The following is a 7,683-nucleotide window of genomic DNA, read 5'->3' as shown; positions in this document are numbered from 1 at the left end:
CTGACAATCAGTGCGTTCCAACCACTAATGATGATTTTTATCTTACTGATGAACAAACAAACTCAATTGTCTCCTCTGCTAATTTGACGACAATTGATGACGCGGGGCGCCCTATTGTAATGAGCGCTACCCAGCTCAACACACCTGGTTTGAAATATTCAAGTGACGAACAGACAAATTTGTCTAATGAAAATGGACAGTGTATTGAAAGTACGACGAATTCATTTAATTCCGAAATAGTGACTGACAGTGTACATCCGACTGGCAAACCTTTTGGTAGCTTACAGAATGTCCAAATGGATACACAAAATGTGACAATTGCAGACACTCCATCACACAGTAAAGAGAATAGAGATATTCATTTTAGATTTGATCAAATTATGGCAATATTGCTACAACAGGGTAAAAAACAAGACGACCTTAAAGAAGATATCAAACAGCTTAATGAAAAACATGACAGCCTTAATGAAAAATTAGACAACAATTCTAGACAGCTTAGCGAGCAGATTACAGCCGTTGCCGCGCAGTGTCATGATACTAAGGAACAGTTACGCGAGGAAATTGTGGCTTGTTCAAAGAAAAGTAGCGAAGAAATTAGATCTGTTGCTCAAGAATTAAGAGATATGCAAACAGTTACAACAGAAACACTTAGAGAAGAAATTAGCGCAGTCGGTAAACAATGCTCTGAAAAGGCTACACAATTACGCGACGAGTTTAAAGCAATGATAGCAGAACTTTCGCGCACAATGGATGAAAAGATTGACGCGAAATTCGACCAACAGAACACTCAAATTGACGAACGTTTTAATCTTCACATACAAAACAGTGATTCGCGTTTCCGCAAATTTATTCAGGATCAAAATAAAGTAAAACGTCAAGTAATGGAAACAATCACTGCACAGAGACAAGAAGACAAACGTAAAATGTTTGCGAAAGCAAAAACATATGTAGACAACAATATTGCTACAGTGTCCGACAAAACTAATACCATCGAACAGTTGAACGCGGAATTACGTGATGAAATTTCTGATCTTAAATCAAAAACAGATACACACACAGTAGATATTCAAACAGTGACAGACAGATTCGAAAAATTAGAACTAACACAGGATTGCGATGTCATCAAAGCTGACGTTAAAAAACTGAACGAAACTACACATAAATTGCAAAAACAGATTAATGCTTCTGACAGTAAAAACGATGATCAGGCAAAAATACCGACTGAAAAATATGATGAATTGGCCAGTCGTATTGAGGTTATCGAAAGTACTAATGACAATAAATCAGACAATACTGCACCGATTTCATTTAATCGAACACCTGAATTTCAAAATCTACAACAGACAATCAATGAGATCGATTCGTCTAATAATACCTTACGTAGAAAATTGTCATGTTTACAGCAAGAGGTAACTGAGATGAAAAATATTTCAGTTAATAATACATTACAGCAGACGCCACTTTGCGAACAATCGTCAGACTCACGCAGCGCGTATAATTTGGGTATCTACAGAGAGTACGGGACTTAGATTCCGAACAGACACAGACAAATAGATTCTCTTACAATACGGAACCTGTTCCATCATACAGAGACGATAATTTCGATTACAAACATTTTCTATCAGTGAGAAAATTTAAAGTGTTTAAAAATGACAGGACACAGATTCTCCCACTAGATTAGATACAGCAATTTATTTCTGAATTTTTACCGCCATTGCCTATAACACAAAAGCTAAAATTTATTTGCAGCACGTAATAGACCTCAGGGGATTCATTACGCTTTAATGAATATGTGCCGTAGCATGCATAGGGCCCCGAGCTGTAGTAGTGCTGTTTCATCTTTAGTTTTCTGCACTGCTGCCTTCTCTTCTACTATCCTTTATATCTATCAAAACAGCTCTTTAACTAGAATTAAGAAAAATGACTAATGAAACCCCGATGTGACAAGTTATACCGATAGTGACAGTTTTCTTTAGACATGCCCGTAATGACAGCTATCGCCGTAATTATAATAACAGATAAAATCGTAATCATCAGTATGTACAAAATTATCAGCAATAGTAAACACATTTTTGGTAACAATAGAGGTTTTTCACAAAAACAGCAACAAAACCAGCCGGTTAGCATACCTAACCAACAATGCAGTCTACAAGGTCAACCAAGCTTTAATGTTTCGCCGCGTGCACGTATAGTCCCTTGTACAACAAATAGTAACGCACGGCAGCAAAGAAGCAACTACGTAGAGAAAACACAGTATTTTAATTCCTATTGCAATGCACCGTATAGGAATGACTATCACGACAGACGTAAAAACAATGAGCACAATTTTCAGCGTACATTTAATAACTTAATAACAGTCGATCTTTTCAGCAGCAAGAACTTCAACAACAACATATTATCATGAATGAACCAGACAATAGGTGTCATCCATAGCGTAATACGTCAGGAAGAAATAACAGAACTGTTCAAATAGTCGAAATGCTACAGCATCCTCCTGAAAATAACAACACGTACGATAGAATTTAACCGGATACAGCACAGATTGCATATTCCAGTAACGTAAACACTACTTTTGACACGCAGAATTTTGTTCACGAGAATGTTATTTGAAACATGTTCTGTTGAATGCACCACTTTTATCGCACACAGATCTTAGCAGAAATTTTTCCATTGCCACCGACAGTTCTAACACCGCTTTAGGCGTACACATTTTTCAGGAAATTGAAGAAGATGGCTCAACAGTAATTAAAAACATCGCATTTGCAAGTCGCATTCTGTCACCTGCGGAACGAAATTATTCTGTTACTGAACTTGAAACATTATGTGTTGTTTGGGCTTTCACGAGATTTCGGCACTTTCTTTATGGCAGACATACCACCGTCTACACAGATCATAGAGCTATACAATTCTTACTTTCGGCTAAATTCACTCATGACAGATTAAGCAGATGGAAACCTTATTTACAGGAATTTAATTTTACAATTGTTCACATTCCCGGCACACAAAATGTTATAGCAGACGCAATATCTCGTTCTCTCAGCAATAATCAGCAAGACGTCGCAACCAACTTCTCCAAAGCAAATTTCAGCGTCATGTACATTCAGCAAGTTGCATTTTAAAATTTTATTTCATCGTCATTACAGGACATAGCACAAGAGCAAAGTAAAGACAACGTGTGGAAAGAAATTAAACAGCTTTGGGAAGATAAGAACAATGTTACGATTAGAAACCATTACACTGTACGCAATGACATTCTGTTTCGCCGCTCTCATCCTGACAGCAACAATTGGTTATTATGCATTCCTGATGAATTTGTTGACAAATTAATCTGGTACACTCATTTAAGTTACGCACATTACCGAGCTAGAAAATGTTTTCTTATATTGAGACAGAACTGTTATTTTACCAGCATGGAGAAACGTATACGACGAGTTTTAGCGTCATGTAAAATTTGCCAGAAAGCTAAGTCTGACACCACTTCACATATTCCTCCATTATATCCCATTGTACCTGTTAAATTAAGACATATGGCCGCTGTAGACATTTTTGGTCCGATTCCGAGAACTAACAGAGGTTTTTGCTACATCTTTGTCGCTGTTGAACTCACTTCAAAATTTGTTACTTTCACTCCGTTACGCAAAGCTACTGCTAAAACTGTTTCGAAAGCATTTGTAAAACATTTTCTATTTCATGTAGGAAATGTGATGAGAGTAATTTCCGATAATGGATCACAATTTCGTTCTGCTATATGGACACGCATGTTACGAGCTAGAAACATTTCTCCGATCTATATATCCAAGTACCATGCTTCTTCGAACCCTTGTGAACTGCCACAAAAGACATATTGATTGTGACACACACACATTCTCATTTCAAGATGTAATTAATTCCATACCAAATGAATCCACTATGCTATCTCCGACTGTTATACTGAAAAATGTTGAACCACCAAACAAAATTACAGAATTAGTAAACTTTCCTACATCTCGTCGACTACGACACCATGAAATAATTAACATTGCGCTGAACAACATCAAACGTGCCGCAGAGCGCCGAAGAAGACAGCAAAAACAGGTTTGTATACGCCGTGACTTTCACATTGGACAGAAGATATTAGTACGTGCACACTATTTATCCAGCAGAATAAAAGGTAAGTGCAGTAAATTTGAACTTCTATACGCAGGTCCATATCGGATTCGCAGCATTCCTTACCCCAATGTTGTACACGTCGAAACTTTGAGAACCAGAAAATCGAAAGGAAACCATCACGTGTCGAGCGTCAAACCTTTTATTGAATGAAGACACTTTATGGTTCAACACACTGTAATGCCATTTCCTAATTTTTTATGACCACTTATGCAATTACATTCACATGACTACTTACTGATGATTATCGTATTTTTTCTTGGTAAGTGCCCGGCGAGGTAAGGTTAGCAGGTCGCTCTTCTTGTCGTTACACATCAGACCGTGCATATTTTTCCAGATGAACTTACACATTTTATAACCACTTATGCAATTATATTTATGTGACTACTTATTGATGATTATCGTATTTTTTCTTGGCAAGTGCCCGGCAAGGTAAGGTTAGCAGGTCGCTCTTCTTGTCGTTACACATCAGACCGTGCACATTTTTCCAGATGAACTTACACATTTTATGACTACTTATGCAATTATATTCACATGACTACTTATTGATGACTATCGTATTTTTTCTTGGGAAATGCCCGACAAGGTAAGGTTAGCAGGTCGCACTTCTTGTCGTTACACATCAGACCGTGCATATTTTTTTCAGATAAACTTACTTATCTTATCAATAATTATGCAATTTTGCCTAGTGACATATTAATTTTATTAAATTATCTCTCCATTAAAGTCTTTAATTCTCGCCTCTATTAACTACACAACATACAAGCTGAACACAAAGAAGGTCATATTTATTGTCATCATTTTTTTTATGTGTGTACGATTGTTTTCATGTTTGTTGGTATGCACTATGAAATGGTTAAGATATAGCAAACACCAGTTGACTTTGACATTTTTTTGCCCTATGATATCTCAACATCGTGACTGTTTTACATTTTTTTCCTTGCTACTGCATTGTGATATTCTGTGTACATTTTTGCCTTTGAACACTGTCTATGCTTTTGACATATTACGTTTTCTGTCATGTTATGCTGTATGCTTAATTATGTTACCATAAACCAGTCATTATTTAGTGAGTATATGATGTAAATGCAAGACATTAATCTTTGTTCATCATTTTCAGAAAGAAATAACGTGTAAAGGAAATAAATTAAACAGAAATGGGAATTTCACCTACGGAATAGACGAAAGAAGATACAAAAACCTTATGAGTAAGAGTAAATGGATCAGAATTAACAAGCATTAACAAGAATATACTATAGACATCGTAGAATAGCAGTCTTAACTAATTTTTTCTTTCAGAATACGAAGCGATTGATGCAGGCTGTCAGACAGAACTACACATCTGTTTTAGTGATGGAATACGCTAGAGATAAGGAATAGTTGTGTAATGAGAAATGAAGTGACTTTTTAGCAGGTGATAATGAATGCTGATGAATAATGATGAAGAATATGCTACTATGAATAATGAAGTTTTTCTTTACAGGTGATGATAATAATGGAGTTATGATAATATGGATAATGAAGTGATGGATAATGAAGTTTTTTCTTTACAGATGAGGATGATGTTGTAGTTTATGTATCTATGCTATGTAGTTATTTAAGTATTTGTTGCAGTTTGTTTTGACAGTATGTTTTATATCGAATGGTATGATGACTGAAGGTTTTGGAAAGGACAGCTAGAGAACAAATATTTTTATACACATTTCACTACCTGTTAATTCGAAGTTCACTACTTTTCAGCATAAAATGCGTTTCTTCTTTCAGCTTAATAATCCATTTTTCTTATATATTTTTGCAGGAGAAATTATTTATGAAATTAATGTGCTATAAGTAGTTGTTCATTAAATCTATGTCATTTATGAATGTGATTACATATACTCTACTTGTTTCATAACGTTGCTACAGCTGACTCATGACAAATGACGTTACACATTTTCATTTACAGGAACAACCCAGAAGCAATTTCTTTTTTTCTTTTTCTTGCTTTCCCCTATAATTACCCAAAGCAATGTAATGCTAACAAAAAAAATGTATTACCAGTCCCAAATACTGCTACCCGTTTAAGAGAGTTCTTAATAATACTGATCAGCTCTGAATAGTATGTCAATTGAATACATAAATACTATGCGCATAATTTCAGTGAATAATACTTTTATTCTACTGTTCTCTGTAAAATGTTCTCTGTAAAACGAATGACTTCTGATGATTTGTAATTAGGCAATCAATTTCAATGTTCTCTGTAAAACGAATGACTTCTGATGATTTGTAATTAGGGAATGAATTTCAATGTTGTCTGTAAAACGAATGAGTTCTGATGATTTGTAATTAGGCAACGAATTTCAATGTAAAACGACTGACTTCTGATGATTTGCAAATAGGCAATCAATTTCAATGTTGTCTGTAAGACGAATGACTTCTGATGATTTGTAATTAAGCAACGAATTTCAATGTTATCTGTAAAACGAATGACTTCTGATGATTTGTAATTAGGCAACGAATTTCAATGTAAAACGAATGACTTCTGATGATTTGCAAATAGGCAATCAATTTCAATGTTCTCTGTAAAACGAATGACTTCTGATGATTTGCAAATAGGCAATCAATTTCAATGTTCTCTGTAAAACGAATGACTTCTGATGATTTGCAAATAGGCAATCAATTTCAATGTTCTCTGTAAAACGAATGACTTCTGATGATTTGCAATTAAGCAACGAATTTCAATGTTATTTGTAAATCGAATGATTTCTATGATTTATAATTAGGCAATGAGTGCCAATGTTGTCAGTAAAACGCCATTCAATGAACGTTATTCTGCAATACTACATACATGGTACAGAAATGTTCAATAACTGGACTATGAATGCCGCAAACTACTAATGCAATTTTCAGTGAAGACTAGTATGTGACTTAATGTCCTTCACCTTCTGGCCTAACTACCCTGAATTACTGCAATATCCATTTGTCCTGTCTATCCTCTTGATCATGGAGCACTATATTTGGTTTTTGCACTAATTCTACGTTGGTGTGCCTTGTAAGAGCGTGGTGTTGACACGACATGCTGTCCACCACCGTGAGCGATGGAGACGTTATTATGGTCCCACTGTTTGGTGTACCTGATGTACTGCCAAAATGATAACATGGAATATTACTACGACATTTCAGTGTCTTGGCTACGCTGATAAATACTTCTGGAACAGGAACTTCAGATTGTCTCACTTGGTGTTGTACTTCTGTGGGAAGATATGGACTTTCAGTGCAGCTGCGTGCAACCTAAGTGCTACAACCATTACGCAATCCTTCCTATTTGTTTCCTAATTCTTGTAAAATGAAAAAGTCATTTACAGTGCGTGTGCCTTTCCTTTCATTTGTTAATAAGATCAGTTGTCCTGAAATTACTAAAGACTTCTATAGTGCATGTGCACTTTATTACACTCCTTGATTTGTTTGTTTTTTGTAGAAAAATACTAGAGCGTATTACAGTGCGTGTGCACTTTTGCCATTTGTTAATATGTTTTGTACTTAACTTCAGTGCGTGTG

Source organism: Schistocerca nitens, chromosome 5 (assembly GCF_023898315.1).
Source record: "Schistocerca nitens isolate TAMUIC-IGC-003100 chromosome 5, iqSchNite1.1, whole genome shotgun sequence".
NCBI lineage: Eukaryota > Metazoa > Arthropoda > Insecta > Orthoptera > Acrididae > Schistocerca > Schistocerca nitens.
Note: the sequence above shows the minus strand (reverse complement) of the source record.